The 25181-nt window shown below is 32.9% G+C and overlaps 1 protein-coding gene and 1 long non-coding RNA gene across 8 annotated transcripts in view; one reads left to right on the top strand and one right to left on the bottom strand.

Moving 5' to 3' along the window:
• Traf4 (TNF receptor associated factor 4) overlaps positions 1-25181 on the top strand; it is a 491235-nt gene that overhangs the window by 323453 nt on the left and 142601 nt on the right. The window lies entirely within an intron of this gene.
• Positions 3643-25181, bottom strand: part of LOC118182806 (uncharacterized) — a 29852-nt gene continuing 8313 nt past the window's right edge. For both annotated transcript variants that reach the window (XR_004757122.2, XR_015039974.1), the window contains one exon: positions 3643-5131. This is a non-coding gene — a long non-coding RNA (uncharacterized LOC118182806). The remainder of the gene's footprint in view (positions 5132-25181) is intronic.

The raw sequence follows: 25181 nt of genomic DNA, 5'->3' as shown, positions 1-25181 counted from the left end.
TCTTCTTTTCCATCTCTTATACAGTTATGATCTAACCAAAAAAAGGATTTTATTTCATTAACGTAGCTAACGTACTTTGCCTGTTCAGTACTTATGCTTTCCTTCAACTCCCTTCAGAATGCAAATTTGTTTGAAATATATATGGGAGAGAGATTTTAGATTAATTTTAGTTTCTTTTAATTTCAGTTTATGTAACTACCAGCTCCACGCGTTAATAAATATTTTGTTTTTGATTTCGTTTTGTTGTAATACTTCTAATTAACAAATCAGAACAGACGAAAATTCTTCCAACAGTCTTATAGAGTTATGAGTGAGCTAATGAATTGAAACTTTAAATTTAGTAGAGTAACTATTTCATCAAACACTCTATCTCTCCGGTTGAAACAATTATCTTACATATGTATTTAAGATAAAAAAAAAAAAAAAACATGTAAATTCTAACTTTAATTTGCTATAATTCCTTAACTTTCCATTTTAATTTAGTTATTTTCCTTTTCTGTCCAAAAAACAGTAATTAACAGTGGTATTTTATTTTCAAAAACAGAATACCAGAGACGAACCCCGCCATGGTACCAAGCCTTCCGGGAAATGTGTCCGTACTTCGGAGACCATCCAAGAGGGCGCGAGCCTCATTGGTCCCCCTTGGGCCTCCACGAAGCATGGGACCAAAGAAAGCTATGACGAGTTAAAAAAAAAAAACGAAGACTCTTTGCCTCGGTCACCACGCCGGGAGCACCGAAAATTCAAAAGGGTGGTCCATACCAGTACAAGTCCCTGACGAGGGACCGAATGAGTCCAAACCCCCAAAGATAGCCACATATCATACGATGTAACAAACCCCATAGCCAAAGGGCAGACACGACAGTACCAGTACGGTCCCTGTCAAGCCTGAACCATCCTGAGAATAAACTCGGGTTCTAGTCCTGTGAAGAGTGATTATAAACCTTTTGGAAAGCTTCAGTCTATGTAAATTCTTATAAAACTTGCAATTCCCCCCCCTTTTTTTGAGTTAGTATGGGAAGGCATTACCTATGGTACATCGCTAGTGTCCCCCATATTTTTACCTTTACCTTTACCTGTACCCCCGTGATTGAGACTGCCAAAGTACAGATCCTAGCCAGTACTTCCCAGGAATTCTCCTGAGTCAACCCCCAGGGGGGATTTCCAAAAACAATAGCTAACTAACTAGCTAATAAACCTTGTAGAGTCATAAGGATATTTTGAAGCAGAAAACACGAAAGATGAGCAATGCATTCGAACGTGGACCTCTCGATTACGCGCCAAGTGTGCAACCGTTACACCACGAAGGCATGCTAGAAGGAGGGAGAAAATGCCTTAAAAGTTCATGAACAACATTTCACATTTATCGCAAGTATTTCATAACACGGAAAATATGTATCCCTATTATCTATCTATTCTTTCAGAAGCAATTTCCTTTTACCTTTTTTTAATATTTTCTTTAATTCTTTTAAATGATGGCTTTCATATTCCCGCCATTAGAAAGGCGACACTAAGATTTGGCAACAGATTATCGTCCACCACCTTTTAGTTGGGTCCCACTTGTAAGGTCATTAGGTTTTTTTTCCTTCTGAAAACGTGAAAAATATGCATTGCCCTCTCCAAGACTCGAACTTAGACCTCTCGAATACGTGCCAATAGAATTTTGATTTACAATTTTCTTATCTTGCGTATATATATATACGTGTGTGTGTGCGTGTATGTATGTGTGTATATACATAACAATACAAACGTAGACAACTTTGAGTTGAGATATTGTACCCCTGAAAGAAGAATATGTTTTTACGAGTAAATAACACGTAAAAGCGATTTTATAAAAGTCAATGCATCGTAACTTACAGATGGTTTTGTTTGTTTGTAGAAAATATAAATTTTCTTTTGGGGAAAAAATAAAATCTTGCTTTTGACAACAACGGTTTGAAAAAGTACGTATGACAGCTAAGCGTAGCATTTTCATCTTCAGAAAGCTTAGACAATGTAACATAAATTCAAGAGAACTTCTCATTGATCGATTATCGATGTGGAAAATAGGATCTTATGTTAGAGAAATAAAATCTTTATTAAATACGCTGATCTTACCGCGAATTAGAAGACTAGAAAAAATTTGGAAAGGTGAACAAAGATAAATTACGTAAAGAAGAATAAGATAAAGATCTAGCCTGTCCAGTTTATCTTTCAATGAATTTTATAATGAAGATATCTCACTCGCTAAGAGAAGAGTAAAAATGTTTCTTCTCTCCTACACAAAATTCTGAAGAGTAAGTGGGCGAAAAGTAAAATCGTAATAAAAGTGACCGATTGTAATGCGTCTCAGAACGAAGTGAATGGGGCCACAGCAATGAATTTCGATGCCTTCCAATCGTTTATATACATTGTATAAACTGTATCATTAACGTGAAGTTTTCCAAACAAATGTAAATGAACATTTAGTGAGTTTTTGTTTCAGGGAACCCACTCGCATCATTAAGTGACATTCACAAAAAGTACTTTCAAAATAGGATAACACATTTATTGCGAATATCAGTAAATACAGCTGACTATAACTCGACTTGTTCTGACAAACATTTGCATTCGCTTCATGAGTTACACTTTTAATGATGTTAACGTCAGGTAAGGTGTGAGTGAGAATTTGAGGTTTTGAAATATCCTATAATGTTTATGATAACAATTTTAATATTAATAATATTTTGATATTCATAATAATAAAAATATGCATAATATTTATAGCATTTTTAATATCCCATAATATTTATCCAAGCCCTGCTGCCTTCTTCTTTCGACTTCTCTTTCGGTTTGGTTTTCGGTTCGACTTCTCTTTTGGTTTTTGGTTCTTTCAAGTCCATGGACCTTAACTGTTGTATATTTCTTATGGAAGTCTGCTGGTGACCTTTAATCCGTAGGTCACCAATGAGTAGCTGCTTTGAAGAACGCTGGTGTTCTTCAGTTTAATTTTATTTTTAAAGTGTATCTAAATTTACTGCAGCACCCCACAATGGTGACCTATCGCTTGCTCGTATGTTAATGACCATTAATTCATAAACCGCTTACCCACTAATGGCCGAGCGGTTAAATATTGCTGAAATCTTGTAGTTTGTCCTGGAGTCGAAACCAGGCGAACGGGCTAATCCATGGCTGGTCTCCCAGCCTTACAATAGTTAGTGACCCTGACTGCCGTACCGCTGGGCCCAGATTTGAATCCCAGAGAAGTCATGGATATTTGTAAGTGTATAGTGTCTGTTCGGAGCTCTTAGAATACACGGTGAGCTGAAAGTACTCTCCAGAATTTTGTAGTAAGGGAAAAAGTTTGGGAAACTCTTGGACCGACATTCCGGGGTGTCCTACCTCAAAATTGGGGCTGACTGTACATTTATTGCGGAGGAATTATACCTGTACGATCAATGGTGAAATTTTGATTATTCGGCCCATTTGTACCTGTACCTGGTTGCATGGCTGGCTTTCCTATGCGTAAGGTGTATACGAGCTAGTTTTCCTTAGAACAGAGAATACCAGCCTTTTCATAGCACCATCCCTGTACGTTGTAAACAATTTGATGACGTACCGATCGACCAAAAATTTTGAAATGTGGAATAAAACACATTTAAAAACATTTATAATAAAGATAAGTAACTTTTGATGTATTTTTATTGCTAAACATCTACATAAAATATAATAATTAGTTTAAAACGTATGTAACTAGTGAGAAGGTTGAGCCTGTTTATTATTAACTAAAGAAGTAATTTCGAGCTCAATGTTTGTCAGTTTAAAGAAGAGATCTGATTGCAGTTTTCTCTTGAACGCACTTATTTTGTCATGCAAGTCGAACACAGAATTGTTAACTCCTTGCAAACTCAAATTTAGTTCATTGAATCTTGAAAAATGTCTGGAAGGTGTGCTAGTCTTCACAACCATCGCTCATCAATTAAATTATCTCCGTTGGAATATTTTGAATTGGTCAAAAACATATAAATGTCATCGCGTAACTCAAATAATCGACTGAGGACTTTACCACGTAACAATCACCGTACTTCGGTGTGAAGTAAAAGTGTACTTTGTCAATTTCTTTAGTCGCTTTCTCTCCAAGGACAGATGCAATTATATTCTTTGTTGCTGGCATCAAAAATGCTTCACTATGTAGGGTCGTTCTCTCTTTTCTCACGTAAACGAAATTAGATCCTATAATGAACCTGGCGAATTCTCGCACAAGCGCGAATAAATACCAGCACAGAAGAAGGGGGAAAGTAACCCTTTATTAAATTTAAATAGTTTACAGAAAGGCACGATATTCGTGCGTTACCAATGGCACCGTCAAACTTGCGGTGAAATAAAAATCGTAGAATATAATTCAAGTCAAAAATCTAAAATAAGTAGTGCTGGATAGCACGTAAGTTAAGCCTAACAGATTGACTCACAAAAACCTAACAGGCGTGATGATAATCCGAAATGCCAAGAGGCTGACTAGCATAACAACGAAACGTGCGCTGGCTAACGACAACACGCTCTGCATAAACTCAGACATTCACCCGTTTAAATACGCACTTCGTAATACAATTTACAATTTTAATTTATGATACATATAATAATGCCTGGCGATGGAATTTGAGGGGAAGTTGAGAAGTTCAGTAAAGGTATCAAACTTAAAATAAATTTTGTATGCAAAATAAGGGAAACCTTACAACTGTATGTGGTTTTCCGCACTTAGCTATATGCAAAATAGCTAAATATGATGCTTTCACATAATTACTGTTTATACTACTCAAAGTTTTGACAACTGATTTTTGAGGGCAAACCTCTGAACGTTTTCTTTTTAAAAAGTCAAGAGTTTTGTCTTTTGCACTCGAATGTTTGCTATAGAAATACCTTTTCAAAAGAGCTGGCTTCGTAGTCCTGTTTGATAAGCACTCAAAACAGATTACGCACTGTGGAATAGGTTCAGTTTCTGTTCCGAATTTCATGGCGAATCTATACTTCATATAATTAGGATCATACTTCTTGATCCAAGTTGTTTCTTTAATTCTGGTTCTTCGACTTTGCTTAATTCTCCTAATTGACCTTCCTTTAGGTTGAAATTAAAACTTCCAAATTGCTCCAAATATCTCTTCATTGTATCAGGGTGCTGTAAAAATAATAAGTCAGTAAAATGCTACAAAAACATAAAAGTAAAAAGCTAAAATATTTAAAAAGTAAACTAAAATATTAGAAACGTATGGATTTTTAGTTATTATAGTAATTTCTTTTCTTTTATCGTAATACAGATTTTTAATAGATTTCTGTTTTAAATTGTAAAATCATTCACGTACCGGTAGCCGCTAGTCTCTGGCGGCCTTCGGCGTAAATTTTAGCTTCTGTTTACTTTTTTTAAGAGTCTGCCCGTGAGATAATATTAAATAAATTTAATTTAGAGCATACCTAAATGATAATTTTTACAAACATCTGCAGTATTATTTTACTCAATACAAAATGCTTCTAAAAACCATAAATTGCGTGTCTGGTATGCAGTCGTTGTTTCGCAGAAATTATTTCGCTATCTCGCACTGCATCGTTCAGTTCATTTCCATTTCCGTAATCCCGTAAAATTTGACCCTTGAGAAACTTTCACGATACTTCCGAATGAAAGCAAAAACAGCAATTTATGATACGTATAATAATGCCCGAATTTTAAAATTTTATAAGGTCGTAGGAAGTGGTTAAGAAATGAATATAGTCTAGAATTTCACTTAATACCAAAAGAAATTTGCGTGGTTTGAGATCAACCAATCCCACCTACCTCAGCTGTCTCCCATTCAGGCTATATTATTCCTTATCGTACCGGGCACGTGACGCCGAATACTAAATATACGAGTTCTCACGGCTGTTTGCTTTTTCAAGTTCCTGATCCTCTTTTGCATACGCATTGCGGCCCACGTGTCTCAGTATGTTGTACTGCGTGCACAATGCCCACTCATTGATTTCTTGGACAACTAGTCGGTTCATTCTTTCGATACAACGTTCATTGCGATAAGTATCTAAATTGTGCGTATGTAGTTATTCCTTTTTCTTTTGCCTGCAAGCTAGAAATTTCTACCGTGATCCTTTTTAAATTTAAGATTCCTTTTAGTTTTCTGCGTTTAAAGCACAAAAGTGCATGACATGGAGAGTAAAACAGGTCAAATCTCGGTGAAACGTATATTCTTTTTGCTTAATAATATTTCGATTTATGCCAGAGGCCATGATGAGGGTTAAAAAGAATTGCCATTGACCCGTTGACAGTCTGAGTTTTATTTCTAACTATTTTTTTATTATATTTTTGAGACGCTGTCTTAATATCAAAAACCTTATTTATTTTTTATGTTTCAGGAATGGTTTATTTAAACTGACAAAGTAAATGACAGGAATTCTGCTGATTATGAAAGAAATACAAACTATCCATCTGTCTCTATATAGAAGAATAGCTTCTCCATGAAGTCATTATCAAGCAGTATTCAAGTTGTAAAATACAGAACGGCTGCTGTTACTATAGAGATTTTAGAACGTGACAATTACATTAATATGCTAACAATTAAATTTTCACTGAATACAGTCCTCTTTCCTCTTGGTTTCACATTGGTATAAGAAGTTTTTGCATCTCAATTAGGAGCGTTACGGTCGAAAACATAGCAGCAAAAACATCGCTTAGAAAACAGCGCAAGGGAAGAATGTTGTACAAAATATCGTGATAGAAAATAAAACAGTATAACGAGAAAACAGCGCAGTTCTGAAACATCGTATTAAAAAAATAAAGCAGTTCAAAAATTTCGCTGTTCTAAAGCATCATCGTAAAAAATATCACAGTAAAAAATAAAGCACCTACAGATCAGCGTATGATGACAGCATTGCAGACATGTATTTTCAAAATTTGGAAGTTTTAAATACATTCTTTCATAATGATTTATGAGGGCAAGAAGGAATGAGGTTAATTATCTAATAAATGTTTACTGAAAAGTCTAGGAGTAAGTATTCAAAAATTAAAAATGAGTACAAAATTAATACCGCGTATAGCAAGTAATAGCATTTTTAGCTTATGTAATCGACTATCAAAGGTCAACATTATTTAATTAACCTCTTTTATAAAGTTGTATTAGCAGTTTTTCATGAAAAATACAGTATAAAAATTTAGAAAAGAGAAAGATGAGTACCCTCATGAAGTTAGCTATACTAACGGTTTTTGAATGCTTCAGTTTTTTCCTTGGTTTTTCAATAAAAACGTATTAGTTAATTCCAAAACATGAAATATAGAGGTAAAAATATTCTTCATTCCTTCTTGCGTTAAAAATTTACTATGCGCACAAAGCCTTAAAGCACATCTCTACGATGTTATCATTATGCAATGATTGAGAGGTGATTTGTTTTTTAACACTATGTTTCTACAACGATGCTTTAAATCTGCATGGTTTTGAACCACTTTTTTTTCTACGAAGATGCTTTGTACAGCGATATTTTAAAACAGCATTCTCTTTACTTCCTTTTCTTCCATGATGTTCCGCTTGACGAAGTTTCGCCCTTAGGGATCACCAGCGGCCGAGCGGTAAAAGCCACTAAACACCGGTGATTCGGTCCGGGGTTCGAGTCCGGCGAACGAGTTGGCTTCATGGGCGTTTTCGTGTTTTTCCCATGTGTAACGTGAATACAAACCAATTTCCCTTGAAAAGACCTCCACGACGAGGCATTTCTCCCTTTTCGTGTAGTGCCTAAGGGCGGAGCTCCTAATTAAGTAGGGGGGAAAAGGTGTTTTCCCCTTTCGTTGTCTTTCTTGTTTTCGTCCACAATATTTTCGGGGTTGAAAGACAGTAAAAAAAATAGGTGCTGCTGTTTTTTAACTGTTACTTATGTGGAATCCTACCTAGATTAGTGGATTAAATTAATATTTGTATACTAATACTTCTCAAAATTTGTAAATCAATGTGCATATCGTATACATTAATCTAGATCAGCGGTTCTCAACCTTTTGACTAACGCGTACCATCTGAAAAAAAATTGAAAACCTTAAGTACCACCACTACAAAGTCTTACCACCACCACTCTTGAACAAAGCTCAGATCGCATAAATTTACGAGCTAAAAAACTCAATCAGGATGTTGGGGTTTTAATTTTTGAATTTAATAGTTAATAATTTTAAATTGCGCATATCTTAAGAATTTCCGATACGCAGTCTCACGCGCTGGAGATTTTTTTTTTTTTTTCCCCCTGTACAACGTTGCTATCGCTCGCTTTGAAATCCTCGAGTTTGTTAATCAAAAATTCGTTAAAGTTTTACAAAATATGAAATCGATAATAAAACAAATCCAAATTTCAAATTTGGGCTTTCAGATTCCCATATTCGCAGGAGGATTACGTCATTCAAAATTGGATGGCTCTATCTACCGTTGTTTTATCACAATGCGAGAAACATACATACATTTATGCAGATTCTTCATTATTTAATTTCTCTAAATATAATACAGGGCGACAGCATTTGGTGGCAGCGATTTGAAAAGTGATACAGCCTTTTAAACTTTTCAATGCAAAATCGCGAAACGAAAACTATAATTCTTCAGGGACAAAGCCCCTTTGGACCAAAAATACTTTTCTTCTTTGCGTACCACCTATTTTTCTCTTGAGTACCACCAGTTGTACGCGTACAACCGGTTGAGAACCCTTGATCCAGATTAATATAGTAGCTTCTTAAAGCATATAGTGTATATCTTTCTATAACGTTTAAATCAAAAGAAAAAATTAAAATATTAAAAAAATTAATAGCTATCTAAAATTTACTGGGCTTTCAAAAGAAGAAGATATTTGGATAATTCGTATTCTGTGAATACTTTATCTACCATCTATTTAAGATATGAATACTTTATTTAACATCCATTCCTGGCAACTTCCTTTGAAAATCCATCGTAGAAAATGAGTAATTTTGATTATTTCATCTTATAATTTAGGAAAATCTGTACGATAATCAACCAGACTCTAATAATTCTTATCACTGGAAATTTTTGAAAATCTAAAGCGCTTTCCTGCTTTTATGGATTATTTTATAATTGATCGATAGGTAGAATTGTATTGCTTTCATATCAGCGTGGCGTATATTAACGGTAGTTTTATATTCCCGTCGTTACTTGCTAAACGTTAAACGCCGCCGATCAGAAGTGTTTAGAATATTTATTCTACATTGTTTAATAATTTTCGAAATTTAGTGAAATCTAAGTTATTAAAGGGAATGAGAAAGGAAGAAAGTAAAAAATTTATAAATTAGGAGCAGAGTGAATATGAAAAGAGAAAACATTTAATAATAACAAACATAAATTTGGAAATGGAATAAAATCTATATAAATAATAATAAAGAGGATTGTAAAGTTAAAGTTGTAAAGCTGTCATATCTTAACATTAATTTTACAGGAATTTTAAAGAAAATGCTTTTCAGAACTACTTGGTGGGGGGGGGGAGGAAAAAAAAAAACTTTTTTTACATTAAATGGATCAAAATATCTAGATATGGGAATGTTACTGTGTCAAATTAAGTATAATATTTCACCTGATTTGGGTTTTCATCCGATTATACTAATAGAATAGATATTAATAACAAGTGTAATAAAATATTATTAACGTTCCAAACTGTTTTTAAACTTTCTGATTAGTACTATTTTGTGATATGGAAGACAAATGAAAGATCTGTCTGTTGAAATGGCAATAGCTTCGTTTGTGACTTAAGACACGATCTTACCGCAATCAGAATACTAATGTCAACAAAGAAGTCTAAAAAGTGCTTCAAAGATTTTTTTTTCATTGCAAATAGAGCAATAATCACGGAAAGTCAAGAATGAACAAAGAAGTTCTTTTCATCAGCATTTGCAAAGAAAAAGATTTAAAGTTCTATATTTTTTAACTAAAGGTCATATACAGTGCAAAAATAAAGCATAAAATTTCTATTAAAAATAAATCAGTTCTTTCTTAGATTTATTTCGTTTTTCAAAATAGGCAATGCTTTGACGGAAACAGCCTCTGGATTATGTGAAATGGCGCCTTGGCTACTTCTGCACATTGTCAAATAACTGACAGTCTTTCTTAAAAATAGCGTTCGCTTAAACGTAGAGAGAAAAGACCGCGAAGTTCATGCAAGACCAGCCTGGAACTCTCCCTAAAACCGCACGATAAACATAACATTCTGAAGCAACCATAACACATGGAAGGTCACAGTCAACAAATGCTAAATAATGATGGTATGCCGAAAGGTATCAATATCATTTTTTCTTTAAATGTCACACTTACGTCGAAGAAGTGTTAAAAGTTTTCGATAAAATCTAATTCTGCGTGAACAGATATTCCTTTAAATCTGAAACACAAGGCTTTTTATTTTGCTTAATTATAAAACTATATTATTGAATACAGCTTGATCATTTAAAATATTATTTCTTCTAGCCGAACTTCTTAGCAATTTGAAACTTGTGTTGTTTCATATCCTATGAGTTATAAATAAAATAAATTTCTGCATTCTTAATAATCAATCAATTGAAAAATTTGTAATTTATTATCTGTATAGAATCATAAATTTGTGTGTCATAAGGTTAATGGTAATATTAAAGATATATAATGGTCCCCCCTTTTAAAGATATATAATGGTTCCCACACGCAGGCCAGCTTTTAATAACGTTGTTCTTTACGCTCCTTTAAGTCTCACATTCAGAGTAAATTAAAATTAAAATATTATTTAAAAGTCTGCGTCCGAAATATCTTTTATAAATCATAACGATGGTGCAAATATTTATAAAATTTATATCAGTTAAGATTGTTATGAGTTACATGAACTAAATGTATTACAAATTACAACATTTCCAGACATTATTAATGTCTGAAAATTAAAGATAAAAGAATAAATAAAGATAAGAGAATAAATAAAGATAAGAGAATAAATAAAGATAAGAGAATAAATTGCAAGATAAAAGAATAAATTGTTAAAAAACATGTGCAATTAAATCAGGATTATTGGAAATCACGTACGTCAGCTATTACATGTAAGTCAAGCTTTTTACGGGTTCTTATCTCCTGTTATCATAATAAGTCGAATTTCAATCACCGGTGGTCAAATAGATAAGACTAAACACTAGGAGTTCCAATTAAATTCGATTTCCAGTGAGTGGGATGGCTATAGGCAAGTATTCATCGTTTCCCTCATATGCCCCGAAAGTGTGAGATAGTTTCCTTGAAATGTCCTCCACGATGAAGAACCCCTTCGTGAAAAACACGTGAAGAAAACCTCGAAAAACCTATAAAATGACCATCTCAGTGGTAAGAGTTGAAGTCAGGAAGAGCTGCCGGCACTCACCGAAACCAAAATGATGTTCTGTTATGATTCTCTCTCTCTTTTTTATATTGCATCTGTATATCGTTTGATTGTAAAATAATCATTCTATCATAAAATACTAAGTTACGCTTATAAAAAACAGATACAATATTTGATATACAAATCCCGTGTCCTATAATAACATGAACTGCAACGAAATTTCCGTTTAGCTCCAGAATTCAGGTAACTGATATGACAGGATTACAAACATCAATCCGAGCATGAGCCCTAGAGAATTCACACTAGGATAGCAAACCAATTGCTGGCAGCAGTTAATGAAGCTGCGCTTCAGATAACGCTATTAAGCGTAACGATGAGTCGACTCAGTGAGTAGTCTTCCACAGGCGCCATCAGTCAAGGTACATAAACTATTATCCATAAAAGATTACATTTTCACTATCGCATGAGGTTAATTGAAGGGATGTAGCGTTTCATTTCGGTATCTGTAATCACACAGCTCTATCTGCAGTTTGGAAATTCACACCTATCTATTTGTCAGCGGATGAAACTGCAATGGCAATTCGACAATAGTTCATTCTTTTAACCATCAGTTTCCATTATCCGTCAGCCATTAAAACAGTGATTATTACATCTAAGTCTGAAAAATTATTGCATATGCACATATATATGTAATAAAATAATCAGTTTTCAGGTCAAGAGTAAAAAGGAATCCTGATTATCCTATCTAAGGAGACGTGAAGTAATTATTAGCAATTCAATTGCATGATAAACAATGATGATAGCGTAGACCTTGAGATGTTGATCCATAATGAAGAGCAAACTTGGCAGCCGAGGCAGATTAAATATTTATTTCAATTTTCATCTCAAGTGACATTTACGGCCCCAATTTACTTGGCACTCTAACCATGCCTGTTTCAAAGCATTTACATTTTTGATAGCTTTGCTGTAGAAGGGAAGCAGCATGCAGCAATCTACTGAACTCGAAGTGCAGAAAGCAAGTGCAGTGCGTAATTATCCAATATGGCAGCTTGTTAAAAGAAAGGTTTCGGTTCAGGAAATTTTAAGTTCCGAACTAGTTACGTCATCATCGTTATGTAAAAGTCATATGATATAGATTAATCTAGAAATGAATCAGTCCAGAAAAGTTCATTACTTTTTTAGAATAGAGGGAAATTACCATAATTAAAATGTAGAATTAAAGGGCTATTACTAATTTAAATTCTAATTTGGTTTAACATATTTTTATCTTATACATATATATCTTTAAACTGTGTGCGTTTTTGTCTTTTTTTGGCAAAGTCGAAATCCTTGATGATCTCTTTTGATTTTTATGTTATGGATGATTTTCATGCTGTTTGAGGTTAGTGATTATTTCCTTCATGTAGAGGTAGCATTTCTGTTTTAGTTTATTTCAAAAGTTTCTTTGTAATTATTAACAGCTGCTTTAAATAAAAATTGTTTATCTTAAATAAAAAGATATAAAACTAGTTTTTTTTAAATTTATGTTTGTGAATAAGATGACTAACTTAACAAAAGACAAATTAATAAAATGGTAAAAAATGTAAAAGAAAACTAGCGAAAGAAACTTATAACGTTTCGCATTCTTTGGAAGCATAAAATGTAAGAAACGTCTTAAAGGCTGAAAAATGCATTATCACTATGTCTTATAAGTATCACAGAGACAGGGAAAAGGGTGTGAAGTACCCTTTATTTAACTCAATAAATGTTAACAGAAGGCGCCACTCGTGCTTAGAAATCTAGCCAGCAATTGTGGCTTAAATCAAAGATAATGAATTGTCTTAACTAAGTAAAAATAAGTTAGCCTAACGACTATACAGTTCAAGTAACGCGCAAGTTGGCTGTGACTTAAAGATCGGCGTGACAAGCCTTAACGGCGAAAATAACGCAACGCTGCAGAATACAAGAGGAGAATCGAAATTAGCAACGTGGCCTTCGGCAGGTAGAACACGCTCTAATTCTACCCTCTAAAACCTTGAAGATGATAGAAAAGTTCATTAACATAAAATAACTGGTTAAAAACTAAATAAGACCCTATAAAATCAAAATTAACTTAATAAAGTGAACTCCGAGACATTACAAAAAGTCTTAATTACCATTACAACGAGAATGCACGTTTTTATTGTTTAACCAAAATTTCGTACTGTTGTAGAGTTATTCAGCTCAATATGTTTTCCTTTTTCTTTTAATTAACGACAGAAAATATTCAGATATTTTTTCATGTAATTATAATCATAATAGTCATTTTTTAAGAACACCATGAATGAACTCTTGATATCCATGTGGTACTTCGTGTTTAGAAAATCACAAAGGTTGTTTTTTGCATGACGACTGGGCTACATACGAGAACAGTGAGTCTCTTTGTGTCAGCTGTGAGAGAACGAACTTAACATCTTCCTCTAATCCTTACATAGCTTCTAGTCATATTACGTTCCCGAACTATTTTTCTTTTTTTTTTTTTTCCATTTGTTTTTCTCCCTTTACGGCAAAAAAGGATTTTTTTTTTTTTAAATTTTTTAATAGTGTGTATTGCACGTTTATACCAGATAAAAAATGTAACTGTTATGTTTAACGCATATTTATTTTTATGCAAGGGAAAATGGCCAAAATAAAAAACTAAGCAAAATGAAAGAGATGTCTGAAGTTTTCAAGCGAGGTTCATTAAGAAGAATAAACGGTTTTATTAATAAAAACTGAATGGATATAACTTATGGTTTTTATGCTCGTTAATAAAAATTCCAATTAATCCTATGTTTTTAGAATGCTCCTTTTATTTTCTCCTTTTCTTTTCAAATCTTAGTGCAGAGAACTTGTTTTAACCTTTTAAAAGACAGAATTTGAGTTTAAAAAAAACGGCTTTAGCAGTAAAATTCATAGTGTCTTCTTTAATATATTTTTCTTGGTTCACAGTGATTCATATTTTCTGTATTTACCGAAATCTGTTATAATTGTGGAATTTTAAGTAAAATGTATGACATTTTCATTTAAAGCTTGTGGTTCATAAGTTAACTTTAAAATACATTTTACAATAATCCATACTTTCACAGGATTTGGATTTCCTATATAACTTATATCCTATTAAGCAAAAAATGACAAGATTTCTGTTTTCTATCATAGTTTTTCCTCTCGTTTTATACAGGTCACCACTGATCGAAGGCCTCGGTGATTGTGGTAAATTTGATTTTATACCAATAATCTACTTAAATATACCTCTCTATTCCGATAACCATGGGCTGAACATCGGGAATTATTAATCCTGGAATTCGCCACTCGCCACACCTTTGACGATAATCGGCTTTATTTAGTTTAATTGTAATAAATTATTTAAATTTTCTGTGCTGCTTCACACACGTGACTGGGTTGACAACCGTTATCCTTGATTTATAGATAGCCGGTGTCCAATGGGTTTGAAAGTATTCTCCCATTTAATTTTATTTTAATAATCTGTAGACAAGAGTCCGGTAATGAAACTGAAACACCAACATCTAGAAGGGTCTGAAAGTGAAACATCAGCATCTAGCATTAATAATACAGCGTACACACCGTTTTGAGGCTAATACAGCAGCGATTCTTCTTGGAAATGGTCGATACAAATCTTCAACATTAAGGTTATATTTAGTTATTCTAGAACAGTGGCTGTTTCGCTTCATAATACTGGAGGAGAAAACATGTCTCCTCTCTTTTCCTCTGCAATATCTTAGACAGATTCAGTGGCGTTGAGGTCAGACTATTGGGCAAGATATGGAAGACTTTTAGGTCGACTTTTGTGTTCTTCAAACCACAAACCCCTCTGTCACTAGTTTTGCGGTTCCAGCCGGTAATAATATTTTAACATTTGGGTGGGTGTTAGGTATTAATTTTTCTTAATAGCATCAAGAGCAGCCAGTACTCCATAGATTCCCAAATTACTGTGACACAAATCGTCACGAATCCATTTCTGTGCATCGCGATGGGCACGAGAAGATATGTGTCATATGCCTCTAAAACAAACATTCACACTAAATTCTCTCAGAATCGGTGAAAACGATAAAAGTGGCTTCGTCGTTGAACGATATACATTTTGATCAGAGCGCCCTCTATAATTTTCATTCCTTAAACAATTAAAGCACATTTAATACGAACGCTGGCTAATTGTGGCTTTGCTACTACAGTTGTCCGAAGGTATATATAAACCTTCTGGTAGTTGCAGAATGAGTAATTTCAGAAGAATATTTCACACTGACAGCTTTTGTGGAAATGGGTGAGTTCAGGAGAATGTGAGTTTCTGCCATAATTTAGCTAGCATTTGTTTTATTCCTTTCTGGCTATAATTCGTTTTAACATTGCAACATTCTTTTCAGGTGACTTCCTCTTGCCTTCGATATCACACCCACTGGAGAAATTTCTTCTCTTTTCTATTAATGCAAATATGGGACTGGTTACTATGGTCCAAGATATACCAAAGGGACTTACTCTATTTGATAACAGAATACATCAATCAGATATGCACGACCAATTTACCTTTTTTTTTTGAAATATCGCCTCCAATTATTTCTTACAATTCTGGATGTTTGATATCAATGCTCATAATAACCCAGAAAATTCAAACCTCACGTCATGTTACTGTGGATAGAATTCGAAATCATTCAAGGTTCTCAATTGGAAAGTGTATATTTTAGTCCAAATTCCGAAGTGCTACAATAGCTAATTTTTACAATTTCATCGTCCAACCCCTGTAAATTTACTACACAGTCTGGCATCGGTGATCTGTAGATTAGCTGCCGGGGACTGATAATTCATAGGCCAACGAAGAGCAATGGCACTGATGGTCATTGGCATTTTTTTGGTTTATTTTTTTTAGTATGTTATATAAGTATAATATACCACCTCACCGCACCGATCTTTAAGGGCATCAGTGTTCTTTAGTTTATTTATTTTAAATATCTGTCTAAATTTAACCACACGAGTACAAATTGTAACCATCCATCCACCTGTTGGTAATTCATGACCAACAAACTTGTTAGTCCTCTTGACATAAATTTTATTTAAAAATATTATTCAATTTATATAACTTTAACATATTTAATTTTTAAAATATGCAACTGATAATTTTTATGAACGTTTATAGTATTATTACTCTTTAAAATGTCATAAAAATGTCAGCGTATTCTATTACGTACATAGTACCACAGCATTTGGTTTTTCATTTATGTATTTACTTATATCTGTTTTTATTTACTGCAGTTTTCTATGATTCATCAATGAAAGTAGCTTCTATATTTTCAAGCTTTATATTTCTCCCGAAAACTTTAATATCCATATCAATACATGTTTCAGTCATATACTCGTATATCTGCTTCAATGAGGTATTATTAAGAAATAAATGCAGCAATACCTTTTTAATTAGTTTGGAAAGTCTCTAGTTATTTTCTTACTTCCAGAACCCCGCCCAACGATTTCGAGTTAAGAACGAAAACGATGGTTTGAGGTTAATTTTAAAAGATTACCTGCAAATTAAATGTGAGGGACAACTAATACTATTGTGTTCTGACCTAGTTTCTTTTGCATTTTGAAACGCTTTCTTACTAGTCATTCAAATCTTTTTTATAGTGCAAGAAAAGTAGCAATCACGTAACTGGTAGCAGATTCGTGCTTTAATCTATTTTATTTATTACTTTTAGAAAATTTGCTGTTTTATTTGGTCACGATGTTGAATCTTTTGTCCTTGTTTTACCACAACCTTTTAAGCAAATGTTTTCGCAAGTATCTGTGTTAATATTTCAGTTCACTGTGACGAGGTCTTTCTAAAACTCAATCAAATAATTTTTAGCAATAATGTTTTTTCATCGTTCATAGAAATCAGAAATATAAAAATCACCTCAAATTACTTAATGAGAAAATATTAGGATGGTTTTCGTCTATAGACAACTGTATGCAACATATTTAAATTTCAAGTTAAGAAATCTTTCACTTAATGATAAATGAATTACATTAAAGATAAAGATCAGAAACACGCTCGTTGTTACTAATCAGCGATAAAAAGATCTTTTATTTATATTCCATATTCTAAACATGTGTCATAACTACTGAATTACGCATTTAGAAAGCCATTTTATCTGGGCTTCCTAGTAACGTTTTGCAAGAAATTATATTTTATACCAGAACCAAGCGTTACGCATAATTACTGGGGCAGTGAGATCTGCTCCTGTTTGTGCAAGGCAACTTTTAACTAGTTTGGAACCTATTCATGATTGTATTAAGAGAAAAGTCATCCTATTATACCAGAAGCTGGTGCTTTTGCCCGACAACCCTGTTTGGAGGAATTATAATAAGGAAATTTCTAGGAATCTTAAAACTCAAATTGGCTTTATACAAACTGCTCAGAGAGAATCTGATGTTTCGAAGTTGAGCCGAGATTATCTAATTTTACCTCCTTCCCATTGTCCCTTGTACTTTTTGAATTTTAATATAAATCTTGATATTATTCAAAGAGTTGTTAAAAACGAAATGAGCTATTCACAATTAAGATCTATTGCAATGGAAACTATTGGGGTTCGCTATCCTCAAAATGAGTTGTTGCATGTCTACACTGACGGCTCTATGTCAGAAAGAACGCGCGGTGGAGAAAGTATCCATAGCTCGCTTTTTAGTTTATATTTAGCAATTGGTCCTTTTACTACTGCCTTTGATGGTGAAATAGAAGCTACTGTTGTGGCTATTAACAACTGTCGATTCGTAGCCACTCTTTTGTAGAGGCAACCATACTGTCAGATTCCAAAAGTGCGCTTCAAGCTCTTCTGAATAATCAAAATAGTTCCCAAGGAATCTTAGACTGTAGGCCTTCGTTTAAGAGAACACACAGAATTTCTTTCCAATAGATTTCAGCCCACTGTGGGATTATGGGAAATGAAAAAGTTGATACTTTGGCTAAGAAAAGAACTTTCATAATGCAACGCATTAATCGACCACTTTCATTTCATACGACTAAATTGCTTGTTAACCTGACTCTTAAGAAAATTCTTAAGCAAGATATGATTCAATGTGCTATGGATAAGAGTTGGAGGATTCTGGGCGAAGAGACAACTTTCATTCCCAGTTTTCGAAGAAAGACAGCGGTAGCTCTATTTAGACGTCTGACCGGACTTGAATGTTTGCGAGACCACCTCTACAGAATTGGACTGGTGGATTCCCCAAATTGTATTCTGTGCGACTCCAATCAGCCTATGATTTTTTAACATTTAAATAATTGTATTGCACTTTCTCGGTATGAGGACATTGTTAAAAAGTACTGGAGAGCCGCTAATGGAATAAGCGCTAATGTTTGGCATTTGTAAAATAAATAATAAATAAATATTTTATACCATGACTGCCGTAAATAAAATGGGTTTCTGATATTCTATAGAATTTAGACAGAGTTCTAACACTTAGTTCCATTGGAAAATTTCTAACTCAGAATTAAATCGAGTGGTCATGATGAAATTTTAAAGAAATTGTACGAAAAAAGAAATCAAAACGTTCAAAAAAGAAACTGAAAGTTACGTTGGAGCTTTCAAAATTAAAATTCTTTTGTGCTGAATTTTGTTCAACAGAAAAATTTTATCTTACAAGTTGATAAGTAATGGATATTATATTTATTTAAGGAAAGCGCAGCAGACACCATGACTTACAGAGTGACGAAACTTCATACATAGAAGATGGTAACAGTCGTTGTGATCAATTAAGCACTTTTAGTTTTCTTGAGAAATATATTCTTTATATGATTTACACAGCTTAATGGGCCCAATGTGTGTGCCCCTTCTTGATGACATCTGTGCTGCTTCTAGATTTTTATAGCAATTAATTTCCATGATGGGAAGAGCAGACAGTAGCAACTTAGCAAAAAATAAGGAGGGGATGCGACGTGTTTAAGATAAAAACTTAGTTCAGAATGATTTAGTCTTGGTTCAGCTTTATTCTGATTGGTTCATTTTAAATTCCGATTTGAAACTTTGAAATTATTATTGACTGAAGCGTTATGATGAATGAAGCAGTTTAGAGGGATTAATTATAATAAATAAATATTTTTAGAATGGAAAGGACAAATAACCAAATTAAAATGGAAAGTTAATGTATTGTTGTAAATTTTGATTTACGTTTTGTCTTTAAGCTTTTCTTCGACGTATCAACTTAATTTTCAGATTGCAAGATTATTTAATTATTTAATTTGGCTAAGTTTAATAAAAAATTATAAAGTAAACTATATTTATATGTAAATACAAATACAAATGTTTTTATGCCAGGACTTGACTTTCAGGTACTCTACATATCTTCATACAACACAACTTGTACTTTCATGATGGGATGTAATAAGTAAATTGTGGTATACATTAATGCAGACCGGCAACCTGTTTACTTTCTTTTCGAAGTTGAAGTTTTTGAGTATATTTCTAATTTCTGCTTTGCATGTAAACCCGTAAATTTTCATAAGGGATTCCACACATTGTCGTTATTTTAAATTATTCTAACGCAGCACAAAAGCAAAGATATGATTGATATCTTAGAATTTTGAAATACACTTGCTGGTATCAATTTTGAACATTTTAATCTGAATTAGTAGTTTTCCCCCATTTCGAGGCGGCATAATACGTCTTTTAGGAAGAAAAATAAGAATCTTAAGAGTTTTAAAATTAGATAAAATTTAACCTTAGATTAGCTGCAATTTTAGTGAAAACTCTGTGTATTTCGAGAAAGTAGGATTTAGGTTCATCTTCTTCAAGAATCAAAAGTATTTCATATCGTCTTGCCAATCATATATTGCTTTTTAAAATGGAATAAAAGTTAATAAACAATAAAAAAGGAACAACTAGAATCATGCCTCCTTTCAAAAAAAAACCTAAAAAAAAAACAAGTTAATGTTATAGGACAAGGTTGTTAAATATTTTGGGAAAAACAAAATTGGAACCAAAATAATTAAATTTCGATAATCAGTAAATTTTGAAATCTTAATTGTTAACATAAATTGTGAACTTCTTTCCAAAGCTTTTCATCACAATTTTTTAATGTTTTCCTTCTGTAAACTTTTAGATGTCATTGTAGTTGCTGCTACCTTTTCTGTATAAATTTATTTTTAATTGTTCTCTCAGCAATGCATTGCTAACAAAATAGCTCAGAATATTCTTACCGTCTAAGGAATAGGAACTCCTTTGAAATGCATACAAGCAAGTCTTAAAAACTAACGAAAATTTAAGATTGAATTTCCCTAATTTTAAATTCAATTATATGCACATCTGTTACTTCTGTGTCGAGGTTGAGATTTTTAAAACGGTTTTAACCACAGTCAATTTTGTGAACTCGAAAATTTCTCTAAAATTTGCAATATTTTAGTCTTTATTTATGTTTCGGTTCATTCAATAAATGGCTTTTCGTTATCCAAACGATGCGCACTTGGTAGTTACTGCTACAAAACGGTAGGTGGTTAATATTTATCACGTAACGTATGATAATTTTCTGTACTTAGTAATTATTTAACTTCCGGAAATATCCGAAGAGAAGATAAACTGGTTTAGAAGGCTTTGCTAGCTGTTAAATGGTACAACGTTGTTGGAAAAGGGCTAATAGTGTATTTTTAGTCCAAAGGGACAGTTTGCCAAGGACTATTAATTTCCTTTTGGCATTTTGAGTTGGTTCACTATAAATGTCGCTTCACTTTTCAAGTCGTTGCCACCAAATACTATCCCCTGTACTATGTTTCAAGAAATTAAATAATGAAGAATCTGCATAAATGTATGTATGTTTCTCACATTGTGATAAAGCAGCGGTAGCTAGAGTCATCCAATTTTGAATAACGTAATTCTCCACCGAATATGAGCATCTGGAAGCTCTGTTTTCGAATTTGGAATTTGTTTTATTATTTATTTCATATTTTGTCATATATATTAAAGAATTTTTGATTAACAAACTCAGTGATTTAAAAGCGAGGAATGGCAACATTGTACGGAAAAGAAAAGCATTTTTATCTCCAGCGCGCCAGACTGTGTATCGGAAATTCTAAAGATATGCTCATTTTAAAATTATATTGCTGCTGGACTGAATTTTAAGATTTAAGTGCGAAGAATGTGATATTTAATAAATAAATGTAACACACAAAAGGTTGAAAAAAAGCCCCTTTGGGCGTAATGTAAAATCTGAAAGCTTTCAGGTTTCTTTTTTCTTTTTTCTTTTTCTCTTTTTTTTTTTTTTTTAAGTTAATTCTGATTTTATCTTCTCGGGCTCCAGGAAATATACCACGAGACTTATACAAGTAAGTTACAACACTAACTAACTAAATAAATAAGAGTATAATACTACCGCAAAGGAGAACAAAATGGAATAAACAAATTCTTAATATTTGAAGAAAATAAAAATATTAAACAAAATATAATAAAATAGGAAGAACTGAATAATCTAAAGTGAGAATAAAATTGCGAAAGGCAGAAACTGCCTCTTTAGTCCGTAACAGTTCAAAATTTGTTTTTTCCTTCTAAAGTCTATCTTGAATTTCAATTTTAGAAACGTGGGAGGTAGAACTTTCATTTGTTTTTAAAACGGTCAAAAACAGGTGTCGAATGGAATTAGAGTTTGAAGAAGTGAAATAAAATGACACAGTTTTATTTCACTTATTTGTTTATTTCTGTTTATTTATTAGTGCTGTTAAACAAATTCTTGTCAGGAGCTGGTATTTGAAACTGAAAATTAAATTTTATTTTGCTGAGTATAAATGTCATGTATTGCCATCGCATTCCAACAAACAAATATAAATTAGAACTGTGTCCTGAATTTGTAAGGAACTAACCTAAATTGTCGCAAATATTCTTCAATAATTATATATAACTTTTAAGTCAGACTATGCAGTATATCATTTAGCACGCAATTTCCTAATTTGATTTTAATGGATACCCATGTTGATATTCGAAATCTTAAAAAAATAAATAAATTTAAAAAAGGGCAAAAAGGGGGGAAAAACTCTTACTCTGTATATAAACCAATAATCAGAATTATCTTTTAAATATTAATTAAAATAATGCTGCGAATGGTCATAAAATTACCTGTTGGATATATTATAAATTAAATATATTAAAAAAAGTAAAAAATCTGAAAGCTTTTAGATTTTATATTACGCCCAAAGGGGAGTTTTGTTCTTCCCACTTAAACCATGAAATTCAATTCAACAGTGATATCACAAAATATTTAAAAAGAGCATATCTTTAGAATTTCCGATACGCAGTCTCGCGAGCTAGAATTTTTTTTTTTTTTTTAAACAGTGTTGTTATTTCTAGCTTTGCAATCGTCGAGTTTGTTAATAAAAAATTCGTTAAAAGTTTACAAAATATTAAAGTATTAAATTACAGCACCGTCCTTAAATCTATTACTTATTTATGAGGTGATCAATTTTTGCGTATTTTAGGTTTGCTGACAAAAGGTGCGTCACTTTCATCTGCTGTCGAATGTTAGGTGAAATGCAGCATACATGCTTTGTGTTTAATAATTAGATTGAAATCTACACGGATAATTTTCGGTTTTCAACTACAGATTTAAATAATGACAATTCTCCAATTACTTTTTATTTCTTCTTAATATTTTCACTTTCGGATGGTCACGAATCACAGTAAAAGTTTCGTTTGTTATCGAAAGGTGAAATCATATAATGGTATCAGTCATTACATTTTCCATATATCTTATTATTCGACAGATATTAATGACACGATGGTTGAATTTGGATTGGATTTTAATATCATATCGGTATTCTTACGACTCCATCTGATCATTTATCTTTCAAATCTGAAATGGGTTTTGAAAATTCAATCGTAAACTGTTCTTTCCAGTTTGATTTAAGAGTAATTGTAACAGACCTATTTAAGTGTAATTGAACTATTTTATTCACGCCATGAACTCATGAACTGTAACCGAACTATTTTATTTAAACGCCATCTCGTGGCGATATGAAAAAAAACGTCAGTCGACCTCCAGCCGCCATGATGATAGCTTACTATGTTATGTTATTCTCAATGTTTGATGTTCCATTTGGTATATGTATCATTTTTATGTATATTTCTTTTGTTTGTAACCGTTCCTGTGTGCTCTGTTAATAAATCCTTTTAAAGCTAGCCGGCATTAGTGTCTATTGAGGAACGGCTACATCACATAATTAGGATCTGAACTGAAGAATGTGTTTAGGAAATTTTGCGTGATAAATCTTTATGTGAATTGATAATGCACTACTACTGTTGCAGCCTACCGGTTTGTGGCTGCTATCTTTTTGAATAATCACTCTGCACGAAAAGCTAGAAATTTACATTAGAGTTTATTATGAAAAAAAAAAAAAAAAATTGAAAGCTTTCAGATTTTATATTAAGCCAAAAGGGACGTTACTTTGACGTTTTGTGCATTACTTTTATTTATTAAATATCATGTTCTTCTCACTTAAACCATAAAATTCAATTCAACAGCAATATCACAAAATAATTTAAAAAGAGCATATCTTTAGAATTTCCGATAAACAATCTCGCGCGCTTGAGATAAAAATGTCCCCCCCCCCTCGTACAGTGTCGCCATTGCTCACTTTGAAATCGTTGAGTCCGTTAATCAAAAATTCATTAAATCAAAATATGAAATAGATAATGAAACTAATTCCAAATTCTAAATTTGGGCTGCTAGATCCCCATATTCGAGCGGAGCACTACGTTATTCAAAATTTGATGTCTCTAGGTACCGTTGTTTTATCACAATGCGAGAAACGAGAAACATACATACATTCAGGCAGATTCTTCATTATTTAATTTCTTTAAATATAATACAGAGCTCTAATATTTGGTGGCAACAATTTGAAAAGTGAAACGCCATTTTATAATGGATGACGCAAAATGCCAAAACGAGATTAATAGCCCTTCTGGGTAAATTGCCTCTTTGGGCTAAATATTAACTCAATCAGACTGATAGTTGAGAGCAAACAAGGTCATTAGTAGTTTGCTGTGAGGATTATTAATCTTTACTGCAAATTTCTGCCACTGTAACGCTTTTTCAGGGTGCAATACTTTTCCAGCATTAATGTTTATTCAGAACTGTAAGATCGAGTATGTTGTATATATGCGGTCCTGGCATTTTTCACTACACAATGCTTGAGATAGTTGCCTTAATGAATTTTTATCTGAAATGTAGGTGCTAGGAATAATTTCAGATAACGGGGAAGCTAATGACTTGATGTACTTTATCTATACAGGATATTTAAAGAGAAGATAGGACAGAAAATTGTTGAGAGCCATTATGGGTGATACTATCTATGCCTAGGTTTGCTACAGTGTTTATTAGTTTAGTGATGTTTCTTCTGTACTTTAGTCGAATAGATTATTGGAATAAAATTAAACTAAAATTGGCTGTCAAGGTCGTTGGTCACCTTTGACCTACAAGTTGATAGTGACCAGTGAGGAAAGCAAATAAATTTAAATAGATTAAAGTAAATAATTTGAAGGACACGGGTGACCACCAAGGTCGTTGATCACTGGAGACATATGGATTTTCGGTCAACAATATGGTAAAGTGCACAAAATTACCAAGAAAGTGATTTATTGTTTGAAATCGCTCAGTTTATTTTGCATTAATAATCTTGTAAGGTATATTTTCATCTTATAACGGTCATTTCAATTTCGATGGGCTTTCCTATCGATTTTTTTTTCCTCTTACAACTCTCTACCAGAATGAGTTTTTAGAATGACTTTGAATGCAAATGGTTTAGAAGTAGTATTAAAAGAAGGTTCAATTTAATTCGAGAGAGAGCTAGGAATCCTGAGTAGTGGCATTTGCCTTTGAGTTAAGTTTCTCTAGAAGCTGTTACGCTCGGCCGTATATTATGTTGCTTTTGA

This window comes from Stegodyphus dumicola, chromosome 3, assembly GCF_044657685.1.
Source record: "Stegodyphus dumicola isolate Sdum_Otavi_A_Nest chromosome 3, ASM4465768v1".
In the NCBI taxonomy this organism is placed as follows: Eukaryota; Metazoa; Arthropoda; class Arachnida; order Araneae; family Eresidae; genus Stegodyphus; species Stegodyphus dumicola.
Note: the sequence above shows the minus strand (reverse complement) of the source record. Positions and strands in the feature narration are given on the sequence as shown.